This window comes from Cupressus sempervirens, chromosome 1 (assembly GCF_028749045.1).
Source record: "Cupressus sempervirens isolate cs-2001-9-10 chromosome 1, ASM2874904v1, whole genome shotgun sequence".
In the NCBI taxonomy this organism is placed as follows: Eukaryota; Viridiplantae; Streptophyta; class Pinopsida; order Cupressales; family Cupressaceae; genus Cupressus; species Cupressus sempervirens.
The window spans coordinates 180,043,558-180,068,549 of record NC_143118.1 but is presented as its reverse complement, the minus strand read 5'-3'; the positions used below and the strand labels follow the sequence as shown (position 1 = coordinate 180,068,549).

General features: G+C 35.4%; 1 pseudogene; it reads right to left on the bottom strand.

Annotated features, from left to right (window-relative positions):
* LOC149576730 (TOM1-like protein 3) overlaps nt 1–23,542 on the bottom strand; it is a 44,600-nt pseudogene extending 21,058 nt beyond the window's left edge.
* Nucleotides 23,543–24,992: the final 1,450 nt, after the last annotated feature.

Sequence of the window (24,992 nt, the reverse complement as noted above, 5' to 3'; positions counted from 1 at the left end):
CTCATAAAATATCCTTCTCATGAAACCTACAACCCTATCAAGATAAGTAAGCATTTACTTGGCTCTTTGTTCATATAGAAAAACCTAATAAGACATACAACTTTAAGGGTTTACAAACATATTTAAGCTCTTTGTTCCTAAACCACAAAACATTGTAGACAATGGAGATAGGAGACAAGAATCAAAATGTAACTAAGAATTTTTTGTTGGAATTTACAAGTGGGAAGATTTACTTCTAAGAGGGGGGTGAATCAGAAGTAACTAACTTTAACCTTTTCAAAACCCTTTTAGCGTAAATCATTCACATGCACTAATTCATCTAATAAACATAAAAGTAAAGACATGCATGAAAATAGATAACACAAGAATTTGGTAACCTAGAAACCCTCCAAAATGAGAAGGTAAAATTGGGGTGGGGATGACACCCACAAAGTATCACTGCAATAATATGTAACTATTTAAGGTTACAAAGTTTAACCACTTCCACTGGTCTACCCCATGAAAGGCCTATCCTATTAAAGACTTTACACCCTGTTAAAAGTGACCTGGTTAAAGGATTTACAATCACTCACTTGGAATGTTAAGGATTTAGCACCTTTTTGAAAGGCTTACAACATGGCTATTAAACCAACCTATCATCATAGGATTTTCATTCCTACTACAATTGCTAGAGAGTATTAGAAACTCTTGACCTGATGACTTACAATCTTTAATTGCTAATTCCAAATCCTTGTTCTGCTCTATCTATTTTGATCCTTGCTTGATCTTATATGTCTCTCTTCAAAACTTTGATATTATGTTCTCAATCAACTAAATTTTGCAATTTTTTTCTTCTCTTTCTAAGTCTTTACACCCCTCTGAACTTCGCTATAGTTTACCCATACACTTCTCACATCCATACACAAAATGGAGTTTTGTCCTCCTTTTAAAGGCTTCGAAGACTTAGGGTTAGATATGAATCTACGATCAATATTCATTCTTCATTTTCTACTCAATTCTTTCACTTTTCCTATTGGTTGCATGCCTTCTCCATTTTTCTCATTGGTTGTATGCTGATTACATAAATAATGCAAAAGATTCAATCTTATCTTCAAGATCCTTCAAGATTCATCTTGAGTCGACTCAAAAATGGTTTACATCTGAGTTTGTGAAGGCACAAACTCATATGTTGATTCTATGTTACTTGGCACTTACTAATTGCTAATGCTCAGCACATATAGGAATTCTCTCTTACTTAGCTCCTATGGCAATTTTGTTTCGCTCGGCATCTATACTTTTCTCGGCACCTATAGTGACTCAGCATCACTTATCACTCAGCACTTGAACTTTGCTTGGCACCTAAAGTTCACTCGAAACCTATTGAATCTCTAGCTTGGCACACATTGTAGTTTGGCTTCCATATTATACTTGCAATCAACTAAGAATTGGTTAAGTGTGTTGACACTCAATTGTCAAAACCAATCTAAGACCAACAATCTCCCCCTTTGACATGAGTGGAAAAAACACTTAACATTATGAATCTAGTTTTTATGACTATATTTTACATTTTATTTGGAATATGTACAAAACTTCAAAAACTTGTTCAAAATTTTATATACCTCAAAAATTTGTAACTCCCCGTGAGCTGATGTGTCAATTCTGTAACCAAAATTCCACTCCTGCAACTAAAGACTCTTGTGTTGAATTTGTGTCATGCTGATGTGTCTGATACTCTTTTCCTTGTTTGTACTTTGTATCTATTTGTTTGTACTCTCCCTTTGTTACTGCTCCCCCTTTTCACATCTTCTTGCAATTTTTGCATTCTTTTGGTTGTATCTCCTTATTAATTCCTCAAATTTTGAATATCTCTCCCTTTTGGTATTCTTTATTACCTCCATCAAAGAATTTATTATCTCCCCATTCTTATTAATGCATTTTATCTCCAAAAATGTAATTTCTCCCCCTTTTTAACACTTATGTCAAAGGGTCCTAAGAATGAATAGAATATTTAGCCAAAAATGTTTTATTTTCCTCCATTATCATCTTCAGAGAAGCATCCCAATTGTCTAAGGAAATTTCTAGTGATTTGTGTTGGATGGTTGTCTCTACTACAAGATGTACTAGACCTTCTAAGGTAGAAAGATTAGGATCTTTTTTTAAAACATTTTCTGCATAGGCCACTTCCTTATGTAGTACTTCTAGATGTGGGGTAATAGTAGATTGAATTTGTATTAATTTGGCCTTGACATTGGCCTCTTTTGCTATCAATACAACTAACTCCTTCTGAGTGTGGAGCATTGTTGCAAAATGCTTCTCACTTTGAGCTGGATCTTTATGTAGTTGTGTGCTAGATATCTTAAGATTCCATTCCAAGCTTAGTATTCTCTGGCTAGTTACAAAATTTGGAGTACAATGAGAATATATTCTCAAGACTATTTTCACTTTTTCAACTTTCTTAGCTAGTTCCACTTGTGAAAGTGCTATCTCACTTGATATCTTCTCATTAACTTTCATTTGAAATTTCTTTTGAAACCATTCTAATAATTTGACATTAGTATCAAGGTCTTCATTTTGTACCTGGTCCACTATGTTGGACAATTGCTCCATGATGGGCTTTGTTTCATCAGGTACAAGCAATCTGAATGCATCAAGGAATATGTCTTTGATTTCTACCAATGCTTGATTTTGTCTATACTCATTTCTAAGTATCTCCTACTTCTTTTTTCTCTCAAGTTCCTCTTGCACTTCATTTATCTATGTCAGGTTCATTATTTTGTAGTCATAAATAGGTATGATTATTTCCTCATCAAGTGTAGGGTCTCCATAGTGAAGTACCCTTGCTACCTTGGTGGAGCTTGAGCCTAGTGCTGAAATTTGCAGTGGTACTACATTAGTGCTTGGCTGCTTGGTAGGAGTCCCTAAGGTAGGCAAGTTTACTAGTGTCTGTATTGCCTCTTACTCTTTTTCATTGGGAGTTTTCTCCTCTCCCTTCTCTTCTTATCTATTTCGTTTCTCAATGATAATTATTTGAGGAGGTGTACCTTGGCTTTGTGCTATAGGAACATCTTGTCCTATCTGCTCCTTTGTTGGCTCCTCGACAGTTGTTGTTGCTATAACTATTTGATCAACCTTAGCAGTTGTATCATGTGTTTCTTACTCTTTTGGTTGATCTTTTGTAGTTGTGGGAGGTTGTGAAGGTGGTTCTTGTGTGTTCACCTTCTCCTTAGTAATCTCTACTACAACTTTTTGTAATTCTTCCACACTCACCAAAATAGGATTTGTACATAATTGTGATTGCAATGTAGTTTGGTGAAGGATCTTTTTGAGATCCTCTATAGTTAATGGGTTGATGTTTTGACCTAAGGTGTTAGGAACATCCTTGACAATTATAGTTTCTATAGGTTTTGTATATGGAGGACTTGGTGGTGGCAATTGGGTGTCTTGGACACTCTTTTCTGGTTGTTGCTCCTCAGTTGTTGCCTCTTCACCTTGTTGTGTCTTCTCCACTGTTACCTCTTCTTATTCTTTCTCTCCTTCATCTTTTTCATTCTCCTCTTATTCCTCATCATTTCTTCCCTCAAAGGGATCTTCCTACCCTTCCTTGATAGTAGTCAATCCATAAATCAATTTCCACATTTGTGTGTATTTCTTTACAACATCCTCTATTTTATTCTGTAAAATACTAAAGGCTCTGTATTTGGGTGCAAATTTTCTCCCATGTTTCTTACTAGCCTTAGTTATTTGACCTTTTGTATGGTTTTTCATTACATGAGCCAATGTTGACTCCCTTATTTTCTTCTCCATATTAAGGCAATAATGACATTTATTCTCTACAATGGATCTTAGCTCCTTAGGCATAGAATTGTCAAGTTCAAGTGGGGTGCTCTTAAACTTGGCCATCATAGTGTAGATAGACTCTTCCACTATGTTTTTTTCTTCTCTTCAAAATTTATTAAAATTAATGGTCTTTAAACTAGTTAAATCTACATTATCTCTAATGTTATGACAAACATTTTTCATATTAGACTTGGTAGAATGTTTTACCAATTTGAATTGATGATTGTCAGATTTTGTCTTTTCTTCATCTGACTCTGGGGTTGCAACATATTTTCTTTTTTTCTTTTTTTCTATAGGCCCTCCTTGCTCTATGGATTTTTTCTTCCCCTATTCCTTTTCCACTTTTGTTGTTTCCCTGGTGTCTACCCTTGTAGTTGGCTTAGCTGGGCTTGGCTTTGTTGCTTTCTTCTTCCCCTTGGGCTATGCAACTGGCTATTTTTGTGGTTTTCTCTTCTTTGGCTCTGGCTTTGGTGCTTCCTACTCAACACCTTCCTTTTCTTCTACATCCTCCCCCATGCCTTGGGTCAAAGCAAGTGTTTCCTATCCTTTTTCTTCTTCTTCATCTTCTACTTCTTTAGCTTCTTCTTCTTCTATTGTGCCCTCACCAAATTTTTCCTTAAGTTTCTTTACAAGTTTGTCTTTCTTCTTTAGTGTGGAGGTAGTCTTTAACTCCATATCCACCTTTGATCTAACCACATCAAAAGTTCCAAAATGTGGTGCACTCTTGTCCACCTCCTTAGCTAGTAGTGTAGTTATAGTTGTTGATGCCTCATCTATATTTATTTCATAGCCAAGAGATCTTAGCCATCTAACTCTTGGTATAGCAGCTTGAATATAGGTATAATTGATATCTACAAGAAAGCATACATCATTTACATGCTTCTCTACCAATAAAACTAGTATTCTTAGCCTCTACTTCATGGTCTTCTTGAAGTCTTCAAAATCCTAGTCATTAGGGTCTCAAAATTAGCTCCCATTTGTTCTATACATTCATTAACTTGATCTATGATAGACCTATTTTCTTTCCAGACAACTTTACCAAAAGTAGGAAATTCATTATGTACATAGAACTATATGCAAATCAAAATAGCACCAAACTTGCACTGTGATCCCTTGGTTCTCCTTAATGTGGCTAAATTTTTATTGATTTATTGCTGTTGCGGTTCTATAAGATCATAAGTATGATCTTTTTTCACTAGTTTGTAACCCACATCCACTACAATGCAAGGCACACTATTAAGTATGTTGGATTGGTAAAATTTGTGTGCAATAACCCTAATAGAAAAGTCAACAAGAGGTTTTTGGATGGTGTCTATTTTCATTCCTCTCTTCTTCCATTTGGCACTAGTGTTCTTCTTAATAACTTCCTTAGAATCACTCCTAAGAGTCTTTGACCAATCTAGGGTTGGGTACCCTATCACTCTATGTAAAATTGTCTTTGTTATTTTTACTGGACCATCCTCCAACCATAAACTTCCATCATGTATCTTGCTAAGCACTAGCCTAATCCATTTAGTTTTGAAAACTTTGGGAAATTTTAGGGCATGCTTCAAACCCTTCTTCTCAACAATTTGATACTCTTCTTTCAAAACTCCATTTTCACACAATATCTCATAGGCTTCCCTCATCCCCATGTCTCCTATGGCTCCAATTTTATAGTTGTAACATCTTCTAGAATCTTGGACCATAACTACCTTAGCGGATATGACATATAGGGCTCCGACTAGGTCATTCTTATATGCCACTTCAAGGATTAGCCAGAAATTTGGTGGTTTCACTTTGTTTAAAACTAGTTGTACCTCAAATGGTTCTTTATCCTATGGTTTCCTAGAACTAGAAGCCATTTGTGTGATCTAGGGTTTGAACACAAAGAAAATATGAAACTGCATAACACAGCACAAATGTAAATACCTCAAATTAGATGAAATTATGTTGAATTACTGTTGAAATTGGCTCAAATGTTGGATTTTTTTCTTTGAAATCATTCTACACTCTTTTTCATCTTTTCTCTTCATTCACGATGAAGAAAAATGATTCAAAATGCGTTAATGTACCTTATTTTCATTACATTTAATGCATAGTGTGTTTACAGCTATCCACTTGGCTTCATAAGGATTTTTGCATTACTTGGCTTCTATTGTCTTTTCATCACTTGGCATCTATAGAAGTATCCCTCACTCGACTTCAATTAAAATTTATCTTCACTCAGCTTCCATTACCAACTTGGCTACAACTAATCATTTGGCTTCTACTAATTTAGACAGTCAACACAACATCTGAGGGCAACTCGGCAACACTTACAAAATTTTGACTTTTGCATCTCTAATCATGTTGATCTCTTCTTTTTATTACTTTCTTATTTAGGAACTAATATATGATAAAGCTTTGTAAATCAGTCCCTCATGCCTTCTCTTTTCTTAGTTTGATGAAGTGTGACCACTTGACCTTTTAAGTGAAGTGATCCCTTCATTTGTTGTGTTGCTCCCATCTTTCTTCTTCCATGTCTTATTCATTTCTCCTTTGATGTGTTTAACATCTACCTTCTCTTTACCTTTCTTGTTCTTTGAGTTGGGTGCCTTTGACCTTGTTGGGAAATTCCTTTTGATATGACTAATCTTCAAACAATTGAAACATGTGGTTTGACTCAACCATTTGATGTAGTTTCCACTAAAATGTGTTCTTATGCAATTTTCAGGAATGTTTCCATATTCTCGACACTAATGACAACTATAGCTAGTGTTATAGTCCTAATTATAGTGATGTTCATGGTTATTTCCCCTTGTTGGCTGATTAGATGTCCACATAGGCTTTGATCTACACTCAAAAGCTCTATGTCCATACTTCTTGTAATTGTAGTAGTGACCTTCAAATCTTGGTGTTCTGATGGTCCTAGTCCTGCAGTCATTTGCTTGATGTCCTTGATTTTTGCACTTATGACAATGACTCACATTCTTAGGTTTGTCATGCTGATGAGAATTCTTGCTCCTACATACATTAGAGTTTTGTCCTTTTTTACCATAGAAATGACAATTAGGTTTAGTGTTCTTACCTTTGTTATTCCTTTCTTCTACAGTCTTGGATGACTCTTCTTGTTTAGTGCTGGTGTATCCTAGTCCTAAAGTATCATTGCTAGCCCTTGGTGATTTCAATAGCTGCTCAAAGTACTTAATGGCCTCATTAGGTTTGTTGAAGCTCTCTACATCTCCTTCTCTCTTTTTAAGTTATTTTTTAGTTGTTCATTTTGCATCTTTAGTGTGGAGATCTCAATATCCTTGATATTTAGTTCATGATGTACATTCGTCATCTAGCTTAGGGTGTCTAGGTACATGTTTGAAATTCTTGCAAGTTCAATTAACTTTTCTTCCAATCTGTTGGCAAGATTTATCTTCTCTTCTTCTAGCATAGCCTTATCTTCAATGGCTCTTTTCTTCTGTTCAGTCACCTCACAAAGAATCATGGCTTGTGACTCTTGTTCAATCTTAAGTGTTCTAATTTCTTCTACTTGGGTTCCATTTTTCTCCATTAGGTCTGCTATTGTTGCATCAAACTCTTTGGAATCTCCATTTGAAAACAATTTTGAGGTGTTGATCTCCTTGTATTATGTATCATTCTCAGCTATGGCAATCTCTCTTCTTTTTAGAGATTTTCTCAATTCCTCTCTAGTTTCTTCCAAAGTGTGTAAAGAAAGTTGTATATTAATTGTCTGATTCTCTACGATCTTCCCAAGTTTGTAGATTTTCATTTCCAAATCTTTTCTCCAAGCTATAAGGCTCCTCCTTGTGATAACTTGGCTTTGATACCAATTGTTGGAATCTACTAGTGGGAAGATTTACTTCTAAGAGGGGGGGGGGGGGGGGGGTGGTGTTGAATTGAAAGTTTCTAACTTTAACCTTTTCAAAACCCTTTTAGCTAAAATCATTCACATGCATCTAATTCATCTAATAAACATAAAATTAAAGACATGCATAAAAATAGATAATACAAGAATATGGTAACCTAGAAACACTCCAAAATGAGAAGGTAAACCTAGGGTGGGGATGACACCCACAAAGTATCACTGCATAAATATGCAACTATTTAAGGTTACAAAGTTTGACCACTTCCAATGGTCTGCCCTATGAAAGGCATGTCCTATTAAAGACTTTACACCCTATTAAAAGTGACCTAGTTAAAGGATTTATAATCGCTCACTTGGCATGTTACCTCATTGAAGGATTTAGCACCTTGTTGAAAGGCTTACAACATGGCTATTAAACCAACCTGTCATCATAGGATTTTCAGTCCTAATAAAATTGCTAGAGAGTATTAAAAACTCTTGACCTGATGACTTGCAATCTTCAATTGTTGATTCCAGATCCTCGTTCTTCTTTGTCTATTCTGATCCTTGATTGATCTGATATATCTCTCTTCAAAACTCTGATATTTTTTTCTTAATCAACTAAATTATACAATGTTGTTCTACTCTTTCTAAGTCTTTACACCCCTCTGAACTTTGCTATAATTTACCCATACACTTCGCACATCCATACACAAAATGGGGTTTTATCCTCCTTTTAAAGGCTTCAAAGATTTAGGGTTAGGTGTGAATCTATGATCAATGTTCATTCTTCATTTCTCGCTCAATTCTTTCACTTTTTCTATTGGTTGCATGCCTTCTCCATTTTTCTCATTGGCTAAATGTTGATTACATAGGTAATGCAAAAGATTTGATCTTATCTTCAAGATCCTTTTAGATTCATCTTGAGTCAACTCAAAAATGGTTTACATCTGAGTTTGTGAAGGCACAAACTCATATGTTGATTCTTTGTTACTTGGCACTTACTAATTGCTGATACTCGACACATATAGGAATTATGTCTTACTCGGCTCCTATGGAAATTTTGTTTCGCTCGGCATATATACTTTGCTCGACACCTATAGTGACTCAGCATCACTTATCACTTGGCACCTATTGAATCTCTGGCTCAGTACACACTATAGCTTGGCTTCTATATTATACTCAGCATCAACTAAGAATTGGTTAAGTGTGTTGACACTCAATTATCAAAACCAATCTAATACCAATAGTTTTTTTTTTTTCTTGTATTCATTTCTTTGAAACAATGCATTCAAGATGTATGTAAATAACTAAGAAACAACTCAATAGATCAGACTTGCACATAAAGATCCATTAAACGATGTTCATACAAGAGAGAATGTTGAAGAATGGTGGAAACCCAACTAAGAACTTGCTCAAAACTTAGAAACCAACCCTAGGTGGTATCACAATAGTGAAAAACCTTTCCAATACACTAGTACCCTTACTCCACATCTTCAAAATCCCTTTATAGTGAAGGATTGCAACAAGCTTTAGATGGGAGGACACATGTCAAAATATTACTAGAAAAATGAGTGGCTAGATATTTATATAATGTTACATTTAAAACATTCTTTATATTCAAACAAAACTAGGGAAGCAGTTGTAAAATTGACAAGTGGCACTTACTGTAGGAGTCTTCAATTTAATTATGTTTGTCTTCTATAGCCTTTAGTTGTGTAATTCTCTAATTGCTTCCCATCGGCAGAGGCTTAACATCTCCAACTGCTTCCAAAATATTTATTTCCCTTTTGGTGAGTCATTCAATGCATCTAATTTTATCTATGTCTCTTACTAACTTTCTCTACCTAAAAATTAGATCTCCATCATTGCCCCAGCAAACTAATTAGAATATCTCATTAGAATAATGGAAACCCCCTTAGAAATAAAATTAGGTTTACTGATAAAATTCTACCAAAAACCCATTAAATTTAGTTTGGAGACAAAAAAAACCATCACTAGCAAGACCCTCACCCAATTTGACAGATACCCACTTCACCATTTTCTCTGAAACAAAATCTGATGCTCCAAGGTAAAAGTCAAAATTTCTATTGAGAATGCCCCTATTTTTACAAATCTTCCCATAACTTCTACATGGTTGAACCTACACATGTTTTAACTACAAAAATGCATTCCTCATTCTTTCCTCTTTCCAACGATATATAATACTTATATATCTAGGCAAAAAATCAAGCCTCTGGCATCCATTTCAATATTTAGGTCAAATTGATGAACATGGCTTCATTTTACACAAAAAATCACCACTTTTATAAAGTTTTAATTTTACAATTTTAAACCCATATTTATTTTAAAGGCACGTACATTCAAAATGAAGGAAAATAATAATAAAATATTATTTTGTAATTCTAAAAATTTTCCTCTCATTTGAAGTCAAGTCAAACTTGGGTTTTATTGGCCTACCATGTGGCATCTTTTGATTTTCTCACCTTATTCCTATCACTTGCTTTTTTAGCATCCAACTAGCCCCTAACACCATGTGGCACCACCTCACTTTATCTCATTTCTGACATCAAGTCTTGTAAATCTATGAGATGTCACCATATGTCATTAGGTGATGACACTATCTCTACCTCCAAATGCCATGTCTCTTCTTTCTGTGGCATTTGAGAAAGCAAGACTGCTTTAGTTAAAATCAGCCCAAAATTCATTTGGATGTTGAAAGGTATCATTATTTTAAAGATTTTCTCTAAAACTTGTTGTCGTTGAACATTTAGTCCCAAAATAGGATTTGTATCATCTGATTCACGATCATCCAATGGTTATTAAAATGAGTTACTATTTTTTCTTATTTATGGGCCCCTTCTTACACCTTGCAAACATGGACCAATCATCATTCAAGTCCCCTTGATTCATCAGGTCCCACTAGGACACATGTCGAATAGTCATATTCTCACTTTGGTTATTCTTTATGCAACTTTTAAAAGTGAGAATGCAAAAGATGTTGATCTTTTAAGATCTAACAGCTATGACTAGGTAATACTTTTCCTTATTTTTCACATCCATAGAAAATTAAACACACCACCTAGAGCCTCGTACTGATAGCAACCTTTGGCAACTCTCAACATGGGTGGCCCTTCCATTTCCTCTTGTCATTATGTCACTTTCTCGCTTTAGCTAATCTTCAAGCATCTTTATAAAGTGAAAAAGTGGTGATTGTTGATCTACTAAGATCAAGGGATCATGAAAATGAATTTTATCGAGTTAAGAACTTAACAATAAAACAAAGCGAAGTCTAACTACATTAAAATCTAGGTCAAAGAAGAGTCAAGTGCTAGGGTAAAAGGATGTTTGCAAAATTATTTAAAAGAATAAATGACAATTATTTAATAAAATGATTTTCAAAGGTTTTATGGCTTTATTTTAAAAATTCTTCTCACGCATATTCAAAAACACGAACAATGTCAACCAAATTTTAGAGACCTAGGGCACAAATAACATTAAGGCAATGTAATTAAGGATTTTTCTAGGGCATAACCAATTAAAAGATACATAATCCCTAATTTCAACTAGTTTTTTGGTACAAATTTGCAAAGTTTTAACATGTAAAATGTTGACATTATAGTCATGTTTGTTATTAGTAACGTACACTTATTCAAGTTGTAAGTATCTACCTACATTTGCTACCGAGTCCAAGGGACGGTATTCAGTTTGTGCCAAGTAGTTTCACTATAGTGGTGATCAACAATGTAAATAGAGCTTTGTAAGGTTTATCGAGTTCCTCAATGCAAACCAAGTTGCACAATGCTTATTGAGTTCATATTTGATATGATGTGAGTCTAGTGTTAACTGAGACACTTAGTGTTAACCAAGTAACTTAGTTTATACTGAGCTCATAGTGATAGCATTAACCAAGCTATGTAGTGTGAATCAAGTGATTTAGTTTATATGTCGAGTTTTACAGTATTCATTGAGTCACCAGTGCAAACTGAGTTTAGACTACTTGGAAGAGATTAGTATAGACTAAGCCTCTGCATCTACTGAGTGCATGATGATGTCGAGCATTGACAGTGCATGCCGAGTATCAGAACCTCATCAATCTAGTCTTCAGAACCCAAGTTTCTACACTTTAGCTGACTTTGTGGTTTTTGTGTAAACTTGTATTGTGGCCTACTTTGTAATTTGTAAATTAGATTGGTATATATGTAATGTATTATATCACATCCAATATATGATATGGAAGAAAGATAAAAAGTAGAAGAGTGAATTAAAAGAGCTATAGCAATATTAGGAGCAGCAAAGATTTATCTATCATAGCAAGGTGATTGTTACACTCAAGGAATCTCATTCAGTAAACCAAGTTGCATATCAGGGATTAGCTACTATTTCATCCTAATAGGTGGGTCAGTTAAATCTTTTCACAAGGTAGACCTAAAATTCTTTTGTAAATCTCTTTAACAAGTGCATACTTCATTATATGTTTGTAAATCCTTTTGCAAGGTAGACCTAGTAGTCCTTATTGCTCCTAATAGGGTAGATCATCAGAAGTGATCATTGTAAGCCTTAACAGACCAACTTTTTACTACAGTACTAAATCTTGTGGGTATCATCCCCACCCTAGCTTTACTTTCTATTTGGAAGGCTTCTAGGTCACCAAATTGTGTGTCAAAGTGTTATGAATGCTTTTATGTTTTCAATTTCTCATGCATGCAATTAGATCATAATACACATGAAGTATTAATTGCTAATAAAGGATTAAAGTTTTATTGGTTACTAATTCACCTTTCCCCTCTTAGTAACTTAGCCTATCACATATATTTCCAAGAATTGGTATCAGAGCTTTGTGGTTCTCAGAGAAAAGTTAATAGCTTGAGCAAAGATCAGAGGCTATGGAGGTATTTAGACTTGATAAGGCTATTGACAATGAGAAGCTAGATTTGGAATTGGCTATTGGGAAACTCAAGAAAGCAAAGGAGAAACTCTCCAAATCCCTGAAAAGAAGAAAATATCTTGCAATCCAGATGAGTGATCAACTCTACATTAAAGAAAGAATTGAAGATATCCATTCAAAAAGCAATTCAGATGAAGCTAATGATGCAATCAATGAACTACTAGAAAAGAATAGCTCACTTGAAGAAGAAGTAAGAAAGATAAGAAGAGAGAAAGAAATTGAGTTAGATTATGTGAAGTCATGGAAGAGAAAAATAAGATAAAAGAAGAGATAGAAGGTAAGAACAATGAAATTCAGCGTCTATCCCTTTAGCAAGTAGACTTCATTGATTAGCTCACCAATGCAAATGAACAAATCATGAATCTAAGATTAGAAAATGAAAGATTGCAGAATGACCTAAACACTAAAAATAAAACCAATAAGAAGATGATGAAATCTCAAGAAGACATGAGTCAATTGAATAATCAAAGTCATTTCAAACAAAAGAGCAAAGCAGGAATTGGATATACAAAACAAGGTGAATCATCCAAGAAAGAAGCTCAAAAGAATCAAAGACCTACTTGTAGTCACTATGGTAAGATGGGTCATACATCAAACAAATGTTGGAGCAATGGGAAAGAAAAATTCAATGGAAAATGCTACAATTTCAATCAGCATGGACATAGAGCTAATGAATCCAAAGACAAACCTAAATTTGAAGGCAAATGTAACAAATGTAAGAAGCATGGGCACAAATCTTCTGAATGCAAAACTAAGAAATTGAACCCAATAGAACATATTGTAAAAGCTATATTTGGTTGGGACTATAAAAATTGGTGCAAATGTCATTACTGTGGAGAATTTGGACATATTGGAATGAATTGTATGGAGCATCACATGAGGATAAGGCATACTACCAAAAGATGTTTCATTTGCATAGAACTTGGTCATCTTGCCAAGAATTGTATGAATACTAGAAGAATAGAAGATGAAAAGAATGAAAATTTTGATAACATTAGAAAGTAGATGAGATAGCAATGAATTCTGAAATCTTCTAAAAATACAAGTCTGAGCAATGATGATCATGTCACTCAAGAATTGGGTGACTCCAGTATTTCCACTTGATCTCTTAAGGAGAACTAGAACTAGGATTCTAAAGAAGACATCTCACATTAGTTCTAGTCAATAGAGAGAGAAGGTCCATATCAACATACAAGATGCAAAGGGATCAGCAAGTATTGAAAAGATGCCAGTCTTTACTGAGCATGGTTGCATTGTAGACCATACCAAGCAAGGTTGGATTGTAAGACCTTGCTGAGAAAGGTTGGGAGCTACTATATTTGTATGTGGTTACCGAGTCATCGAAGACTCTGTTGAGCTTTCAATGCAAGCAAAGTGGATAACAGTCTATCACATGAAGCAAACAATCATACTAGGGCATTAATGGTGATCAAAAGGACAATTTTGTTTAGGAGGGTGAAATCAAAGTCATTTCTCATCACAAATTTTTGAGAGCTATCTGTGCAGAGCAATTTTAGGGCATTAAAGTGATTTGAGTGAATTGCTATGTAAGATTTCCATGTTCACTCAAACCCTACCAAGCATCAATGGAGTCCACTAGCAGTGAATCAAAGAAAGGATTGGATATGTTAGTTCAAGGTGTGGAATGAAAGGCAATAGAGTTTTATCTGGTTTTGGCTATTGTGAAAACCTTAGATCCGAGTAGAGCCCAATCTCAAATTCCACCAAAGGTATTATTAATTAATGATATCTATTTGCATTGTAAATGTGCTATTCAAGACATTGGAACTTTGAAAATGGATGAATCTTTGGAGTTATGTGTGAATGGTGTGTTGAAACCAAAACATCAACATCTTGAAGGTAAAGGTTTAACTCATATTCCACATATGCCATAGGAGTTTCAAATAAAATGGATAAAATTCATTCTTAGTCATGTGCATACAAAGTGGTCAAAAATAACATATCACTTGACCTTGCCAAGTTGATGAACTAGTTCAACAAGAATATGGAGAGTATAAGAACTTCCAAGAACAATTCTTGTAAGTTCAACTCACTTTTGACTTGTCTATTTTTCTATGTACAAATTATTTTCCCATCTAAATGTAAAGTGGTATGGAGAAAGGATGTACCTATTCTTTATCAAATTAATGAATATATAGCTGAAATGGGAGAAAAATATGTAAGTATTATGGACAATTACTTTGATACTTTCAAAGACAAGATGAATAAAAAATTCAGGATACCCAAGAAACTTGTTGATGATTACAAAGATGATGTTTTTTTTATGGTTGATAGTCACAAAGTATATATTCAAGCAGTTAGACAAAGAATTGTTTGGGTTAAGCCTCTTGGATATGAGGTTAACATTGATGAAACCAAGGACATTATTGAACCACTAGTTAATGAACCTATTGACCCAAATGTTGCATATTCTTGCACTTATGATGAAGCTAAGGAAAGAATTGAATTAGAAATCAAACTCTCTTTGGAAATCAACAAAGCGAAGAAGAGGATCGCAAAACTAAAAACCAGCTCCACTCTTCTTATTGACTGAAGGAAAAGGAGATGACATTGAAGATGAAGAAGTAGAAGATGAAGAAAAATTAGAGGATGAAGAGCTTGTAAAAAATAAAGGTAAGGTTATTATAACCAAGCCTACCAAGACATCTACTTATGTGTTCACAAGAAGGTCATCTAGGAAGAAACTTGATAAAGAAGGAGGATATGTAATCTTTAAGAGGCCTCCACCTACCTTCTAGGAAAGGCTAAAAGATATAGAGTCAGGATCAAGCATACCAAATTTCAAAGCAATAAAGTATGACACTAGGACTAAAGAAGAGAAAATGAAATAGAACATGTGTTAATGTCTAAAATGGGTAAGTAGAATTATTCCCCAAACCAACTTGCTCAGAAGCTTCCAAGTGATCTAATTGAGAGAATCAAGCCAAGATGGGAGAATTCCATTAAAACTACAAAAGCCATATATGATCAGACCCTAAGGCAACTCATGTAAAGTTTGAATGACAAGGAGATAAAGGAATCTATGAAGAATAATGAAGAAAAACTTACCTTGAGATTTAACACTTGTCTTGTATTGTTGAATGGCATTGAACATGTGGAAAGGAATGCTACCAACACATGGAAGAACATTTATGTTCTTCACAAGTAGAGTGATTTTTTTGTCAATGTTAATGATAAGGATGATGATGAGCATGAAAAAGATGAGGAAATTGATGATGAAGAAGTTACACATTATGATAATGTAGATGATGATAAAGAGGAGTAGGGATAGGAAGCTACCAAGAAAGAAGTGCTAAAAATTGAGGAGATCAACCCAGAGAAAATTGTTGCAATGGTCATAGCCTTACTTCCTCATTCTCCAAGCCAAACATTGAAAACATCAAGCCCTAATAAAGCTATAATAGGATTGATTGTGTCAAACACTAGAAGTACAAGCACTCAATCAATCTTTGCAAATGTCCAGCTCAGTACTTCATTGACAAAAGTGGCAAGCACTTCATCTATTGAGCAGCCAGTACTTCCCTCTACATCAATTTTGGTTACTCTAGGTATCTCTACAATTGGTATTTTGGCAATAAGTGCAGTATCTACTTTTTCAACAAGCCCTACCATTTCTACTATTGTTTCCATTCCTAGTATGCAAATAATAAGTGCAATGACAGTTGAGAACAAGTCTCAACTGAGTAAAAAAATGTGGGTAAAGGCAAAGAAAAGGAAGAGGATATTGATCTTGATAAAGAGATTGTTATTCCAAAATAAGACATCTCAAATCTCATTCCTAATAAAATGCATAATTTTGGAGAACTTCTTCAGAAGAAAGCTAAGCAGTAGAGGCTTAGAGAAGAAAGAAATAAGGAATTTCAAATAATTGAAGATGAAAAGAATATCCTAGCTGAGGCACTAAACACAAAGGTTGACACTTCTCAACCAATTTTGAATCAGTTAGCAAAGGTATTCTACCAATTCAATGATAATTTGAATGGATAGGAGAAATTGTTGTAGAGAGTTGAGAAGTTTGAAATAATTTTTTGGAACTAGTAGCTTAGAAAATTTTAACTCAATAAGTAGTTTTATCTACTATTCTAGGCTCATTGGACACCTCGTGCAACAATGTGTCTTCACTATTCCTTAAACTATGTGGCATTTCAATTTTCACCAAAGATTTTAAGGAAAAATTGTCAAAAATTGATGAGGATTTGAAGGCAAGTGTACAATAGTTACAACTTGACTTGAGTTACAACTCTTCCCACTACACAAAGATTAGATTCTTGAATTATATGCAGGCAGAATTACTAAGAGAAGAAGCCAAAATAAGAGCTACATTGATAGAAATTTAGAGCATGATTCTCCCACACATGGATGCATTGTAGAATCATATTGCACATGCCAAAACACTCATCCATGACAAAAACTTCTTAATTGCAGACCACATGATAGAACTATTAGCAGAACTACAAATTGCATTACAGAAATGCAAGGTGTTGCAAGAGAATTAGGACAAGACAATGGCACTAATCCTAAAGGTACATGCAAATTTCTTATCACAGTTGGGCATTACTATATGATATAGATAGCATACATCATTTGCATTAATGTTAAAAAGGAGGAGAAGATGTGTATTATAAGGGGAAGTATACATAAAGGGGAGAAAATTTAGATATCAGATATGAAAATGTTGGAAATCTGATCGAAAAACTCATTGTTGTTGAAGATCAAAGAGGGAGATTGTTGTAAAAGAATGTTTTCAATCATTATTTTACCATTGATGTCAAACCTACTATTTTTAGGGATGATATTTGTTTATAAGATCTAAGCACTATCACTTAGTTGATTGATGAAGAGGATTTGATCAACAAGATGTGACAAGAGCACCTAAAGGAAAGGTTGAGTTATGATGTTGTAATGAAGTGCAAGGATTAGTTAAGACAATGGTTAAGTAATGTATTAATGACATACTCAAAGATACAGAGGTTGGTCACACTTAGATACATTGGAAGAAGAAGTTGTAACAAGGTTGACTACAATGCTTTAACTAAGATCATTAGCAGATGTTGAGCAAGTTAGTTGAAGTCGAGAAAATTCTTAGTAGAAGACAAGTAACAAACATTTCTAGTTTGTGCCAAGTGATCTTCAAGTGCCGAGTAAAGATCAGGTTTCGAGCATTATAAAATTTTTAGTTGATGCCGAGTGATCTTTAGGTGCCGAGCATCAAGAAAGACATAGTTGATGCCGAGTAACATAGTATGTGTCAAGCACCAGTATTTCAATGGTGTCAAGCTATTGCATTATTTCAAATGATGAAGATTTTCCAAATCTAAGCTAACATAGTGGTTGAATGAATTTTTTGAATGAGTTGGAAAACAAGGATGATGAGTTTTTGGCGCAAAATCTTATGTAAACCATTTTTGGGCAAATTCTAAAGGATTATTCAAGAAGTTTCTAGAGGAAATAGAATGTGGGTTAGATACAATGAATCCTACCTAATCCATGTGAATTGAAATTTAAAAATGGAAGAATCAAGTGAGAAAAGGAACTACAAGACTTCTATTTAAGAAGCCATAAACCAAGAAGCAAAGAGCTACTGATACTGTTGTTATTGAAGTGCCAAATCTGCAAAGTGATTGAAAGGGTGTCAAGAAGGAGACATCTAGGAGAAGGAAGAGCACAGAGGCTCTACTTCTATGAGTGGTCATGAAGAAATGATTGCACTAGTACATTGAGTATGGAGACTCAAGGGGACTAAACTTGAAAGAAAAGGAAAGCTGTTAAGAGTTGCAGAGATTGAAGGCCAGGCAAGGGTACAAGCTGTGAAGTGATCTGAGATCTGCAAGATAAGTTGTATGTTGTAGTCAGGTCAATATTTTCTAATAATCTCTAGCAATTTTATTAGATCTAAAAATCCTTTGGACTTAGGTTGGCCTAACAGCCATTTGTAAATCCTTTAACAGGGTGGCATTCCAAGTGAATGTTCTCAAGTCCTCTAACCAAGCCCACTTCTAATAGGGTGGTTAAATCCTCTAACAAGGTCACATTTAATAGTGTGTTGTAAGCCTTTAATAGGGTAGGCCTTTCATAGGGCATCACTTCAAAAGGGTAAAAATTGAGTAGCATGTTACTGGTGGTTTTTCCCAAATTGGATTTCCACATAAATCAGTATGTCATGTGTTGATTTCTTGTGTTTTACTTGCATGTTGATTTATAGTAACTTGCTAATTAGATAAGTTAAAACTTGGATGGATGAATGGTTGAATGATTTCACTTTACTTAGTGAAAAGTTTGAATAGTACATTTGGACCTTGAATAATTGATTCACCCCCCACCCCTCTTAGTTATTCTAAAGAAATTCTAACAATTGGTATCAGAGCCATCTACTGATTTAGTTTCAAGGTACTAGAAGTAGGAAGATCAAGATGTCCAAGAGAGAAGTTCCCAACCTCAACAAGGACAACTTTTTTGCATGGAAAAGTTTGATGAAATTGCACCTTGGATCAATATGTGACTATGCACAAACCTCAATTGGAACATAGCATGTAACTCTAGCAGGACCCCTCATTGTAGATGACTTAAACAAAAAGGATCATAACCAAGCAATGTTGAAAATTGCATTTGAACTTAGCTATTCTGAATATGATAACATCAAATATTGTAACACTACATTCAAAATGTGGAAAACCTTATTAGATATCTATAGAGGTGATTAGAATGTCTAGAGAGAAAAGAGAGAAAGCCTAAGAGGGAAGTTTGATGACATGAAGATGGAGGGAGGTGAAAATGTTGCTCAGTATGCTGTAAGAATAAAAGAAGTGGTGAGTGCAATAAGAAGTCTATATGGACAACTAGAAGAAGAAACAACCATCAGAAAATACTTAAGAACTCCACTCCCTATTTATGCTATAAGAGTTTTAGCCATCCAAGAGCTAAGGTGTGTACAAGGGAACACACTAACCTTTGAAGGAATAGTTGGAAGACTTACTGCATTTGAGCCATCCAATTTTGACAACTACAGACCTAAGAACCTTGAATTTTCTTTCAAGGACAAGATGATAATAAAAGATACTAAGGAGGACACATCAATCAAGAAAAGAAGAAAAGGAAAACATGCATCCAATGATAGTAGCATAGATGAGGAAGATGTGGAATAGTTAGAAGCATTACTGGCCACAAGATTACATAGATGTAAAGAAAATTCAAAGGTAAGCTCCCTATCATATGTTTCAATTGCAATGAAGTAGGTCATATAGCTGCAAGATTCCACAAAAAAAAAAAAACTATAAAGAAGGAAACAAGTTCAAGAATAAAAGAGAAGATGACAACAAAGATTACAAGGAGACAGGCAAGAGATGCTACATTGTTTAAGAAGACTCTAATGAAAATGATGATGAAGTAGTCTATGTAGCCATGAAGGATGAATTAGACAAAGATAAAGATGAAGCAACAGCATTAGTTACCTATGTGAACAAGAATGACAAGTGTATCATAGATAGTGGATGCTCACATCACATGACAGGAGATAAAAGTAAGTTCATTACCTTTACTCAATATGATGGAAATAGTGTTATATTTGGTAATGATGCTCCATGCCAAATCAAAGGAAAAGGCTCTATCAAACTTGCACAAAAAATTTCATGTGATAATGCATACTATGTTGAAGGATTGAACTACAACTTGTTGAGTGTATCAAAATTAGGCAATGTAGGTTGCAAAGTTTAATTTGGAAACAAAACTGCCAAGATTTATGACACTGATGGAAATCTGATAGGAAAAGGTGAACAAACTAGGAGTAATCTATTTTACCTAGATATGGAAGAAGCAACATATCTTGTTGTTAGAATTGATGATGTGTGGTTACGGCATAAAAGTTGTGTCATGTTAACTTTGATAATTTGATTTGTATCAGCAAGAAAAAGAAAGTCAAAGAATTTCCCAAGTTGAAGAAACCTAAAAACACAATGTGTAAACAATGTCAACTAGGGAAAATAACTCAGTCCAATTTCAAAAGCAAAACATACACTTCCAAAGAAGTACTAGAGTTAGTTCATGTAGACTTATGTGGCCCAATAGAAGCGCAAAGTTACCTAGGAGATAGATACATAATGCTATTTGTAGATGATTATTCTAAGATGATGACTGCTATGATTTTAAAGCAAAAATCTGATACATTCTCGATGTTCAAGTGGTATTTGGCTAGAATTAAGAAGGAAATAGGAAAGAACTTGAAATGCCTAAGGTCAGACAGAGGACATCAAGAGAGTTTGAAACATTTTGCAATGACAAAGGTATCAAAAGGCAAACATCAGCACTAAGAACTCCACCATAGAATGGTATTGCTGAAAGGAGAAATAGGTTAGTGATTGACTGTGCTAGAACCTTGATGATGGAGAAAAATGTTGCACTAAAATACTGGAGAGAAGTTGTAAGTACTACAGTCTACACACTGAATAGAGTTCAAGTCAAGAAAGGTACAAATGCAGCACCCTTTGAATTGTGGTATGGTCATTCACCTAATGTTAAACATTTCAATGTGTTTTCTTGTAAATGCTATATTCTAAAAGATACTAGAAATGGAAATTTTGATGCAAAAAGTGATGCCGCCATATTTCTTAGCTACTCCACCAGAAGTAAGGCATATAAGTGTTTGAATACTAACACTAACAAAGTTGTGGAGAGTGCAAATGTAAATTTTAATGAGCATGCAGAAGTTTAGGTTGATGAGTCAAAGCAAATAGAGGATTATAGATCCTTTGTCTCTATGAAGGAATGACAGTTGAAGACAATGTTGCAAATCAAGTTGGGAATCAGCAACAAACTTTAGTATCTGCCAAGTCTCAACTAGTGAATGTTGAGTTACATTCAAAAGCTGAGCTGCAAAATATAGAAAATGCACATACTAATTTTGAAAATAGTATACAAGAAATAAATGATGAAATGCCAGATGAAAAACAATGAAATGACTATGAAGCCAAAGGATCAAATATGGAAAGAAGGACTGAACCCAGATTAGCCAAGTATGTAAGAAGACATCACCTTACAGATCAAATTATTGGTGATAAGGATGCTAAACCAATGACAAGGAATAGACTGAGGAATGAATCATGTCTATTGAGCAAGGTTGAACCCAAAATAGTCAAAGATGCACTACAAGATGATGACCAATATAAGGCCATGAAAGTAGAGATAGATCAAATTGAGAAGAACAAAACTTGGTCTCTAGTTCCCAGACCAGCTGATAAGAATATGATTGGTACCAAATGGGTGTTTAGAAACAAAATTGATGGGAATGGTGCAATAACAAGAAAAAAAGCTAGATTAGTTTGCAAAGGCTATGCACAAGAAGGACTGGATTATGGAAAGACATTTGCCCCTGTTGCAAGAATGGAAAGAGTAAGAACATTACTTGCATATGCTGCATATAAAGGTTTCAAAGTCTACCAGATAGACATGAAGTCTACTTTTCTAAATGGTATACTGCAGGAGGAAGTCTACTTAGAACAACCAGAGGGATTTGTTGATGAGAAGAACAAGGACATGGTCTGCAAGCTACACAAAGCACTTTATGGATTAAAGCCAGCACCTAGAACATGGTATGAAAGGTTCCATGAATATCTTATAAAGATAGCATTTAAAAGAATAGATGACAATAGCAATTTGTACATCAAAGCTGAGGAAGGTAAAGACATTTTGATATCAAAAATCTTTGTTGATGACATAATATTTGGAGGAAAAGAAGTTTTATGCAAAGATTTTGTTGATCAAATGAAGCATGAATTTGAGATGTCAATGTTTGGAGAAATCAAATTCTTTGTTGGATTACAAGTACATCAGTTAAAGCATGGCATATTTGTGACCCAATCCAAATACATCAAAGGAAGTACTCAAAACATTTGGGCTAGAAGACTCAAAACCAATTAGCACACCAATGGCAATAGGCCATAAACTATCCAAGAATGATGAATCTGCTGAAGTAAATCAAACATTACATAGGTCAATGATTGGAAAATTGCAATATGTTGTACATAGTAGACTAGACATTGCATTAGCTATTGGAATAGAAGCAAGTTTTTCTATCAATCCAAGAGAAAATCACTTAATGGCAGTGAAGAGAATATTGAGATACCTGAAAGGAACTGATGACTTTGGTTTATACTACAAGAGGAATGAGAAGTTTGAACTAAAAGCTTACACTGATGTAGATTGGGGAGGTAACATTGATGATAGAAAAAGCATTAGTGGAGGAGCACTTTTCTTAGGAAAGAGGTTACTTACATGGACAACAAAAAAGAAAAGTTGCACCTCATAGTCTACTACTAAAGCTGAATATGTGGCAGCTGCTATAAATTGCACCAATATTGTGTGGATCAAACATTTGCTACAAGGTATGCAGGAAGAAGTAATTGAGCTTGTGACACTTTACTATGATAATACAAGCACTATCAATATATCAAAGAACTCGGTAATGCATGCTAAAACTAAGCATATTGCAATCAAGTATCACTATGTAAGAGAGCTGGTGGAAGACAAACAAGTGAAGATGGAATATGTGAGCTCAAAAGAATAGATTGTTGATATCTTAACAAAAGCACTACTGTTAACACATTTTGTTTTCCCTGCCAAGTTTCAAAATTTGAATGTTACCCCGCCCAACGGTCACCTCCCCAATTACTAATATTTTAATACCCATGAAGATATCAAAATTACCTAAGTTCCAAACCTTATGATATTTTTACGCCTCGCAAGTTCTCCGCCATCATATCAAGGCCAATCAATGGTTGTCGCCATATCACCATGGTGAAAATGTGCAATCTTTACCATGGCGATGTAGTGACAGGGCGCCACATGTTTGGTGGGTCTAGCTTGCAGGGCAGAGGATGGCACGGGTCGAAAATGTTTTGCGGCATCGTAGGTGCTATGTCGCTATCACGCATTGGCCTAGAAATTTCCATGGCGACATAGCGCCTATCAGAAAAGGTGTGCCGACGACGGTGAGTCAGCATGTTTGGCGGTGAGGTTTGGCGGGCCAGAGAAGATAACGGTGAGGTTTCAGGCAAGCAGTTGGGTTACGTCAGGTACTTCATCTGCCCATTTGGCAGAGTCCGGTGTCACGACGGTGAATCAGAGGGAGCCATGTGCGCCAGATCTTTAGTTCAGCCAGCACAGTCAAGAGGCGAGTCTTTACGATCATCAGATCTGCAGAGATCAATGACTGTCACCATATCGCCATGGTGAAGATGTGCGACCTTTACCATAGCGATGTAGCGACAGGGCGCCATGTGTCTTGGTGGGACCGTATTTCATCCTGCCAGTGCAGTAGGGATTAAATGACTGATGAACCAACAGGGAAGTGCCACATGTACCACGGGCCCAGCGAATTATGAGGGAGGAAGGTTGCAAGAAGGTGGGTCTTCGTGACCGTTGGATTAGAGAGGATCAATGACTGTCACCATATCGCCATGGTGAAGATGTGCGATCTTTACCATAGCGACGTAGCGACAGGTCGCCACATGTCAGTGGGGCCAGGTCTTGCCAGGGTGCGATCACTAAGGTATTGCCAGGTGTTGGTTGGATATGAAAAGGTTGCAGAGGTGGCGCCAAATAGGATGGGCCCAGGGTAAGGATAGCATGGAGTATGACGAGTCTTCATGATCGTTGGATCTGGGCTGATCGATGGTCGTCGCCACCTCGCTATGGGTAATTCGCTTGAGGTTTATGTTGGCGACATAGCACCTTGTTGACACATGTCTCGCTGGTCTGGTCAAAAAGGACGGTCGGTGGCTGGCGGTTAATGTAATCATCACAGTTAATATGAATATCTGCAAGGTGGCACGGTTAGTCTGATGACGAAAGGTCACCCATGAAGACTTCCCCAGGTGGCAGAACGAAGAAAGGTAATTGGCCACATTACCAAGCTGGCTCTTATAGCTTGTTTGACTTGCTTCAAACCTATTGATTCATGAACCAAGAAGCAAAGATGATCAAGGTTATCTTGCGATCTGATCTTCGTGATCAATTCTGACTTACCTGAAATGAATGCAAGGCATAGGGGAACACTCCACCGTTTCAGTCGATCCATCTACTATGTCAGGATCATTCATTGGTGCCACTTCTATCTACTCGAAGCATTCCTTCAGTCGAATATCTGATTTGGTACTTCAGAACCATACTCGAGTGTGATCTTTGATCAGATATTTTGGGGTTCAATGGCAATAGTTGAGAAATCACTATTGAATCATTTCCCTCAGTTATACCTGAACTATAAAGGCAATTTTGTAATCTTTTCCAAGGGTCGACTCTTTCTGATTTCTCTGATATTGTGCTACAACTCTCAGTGTAACATTCCCTATGCCTTTGAACTGAATGATTCTCTGTTTTATCTCCTTCAGCCATTGATGTGTA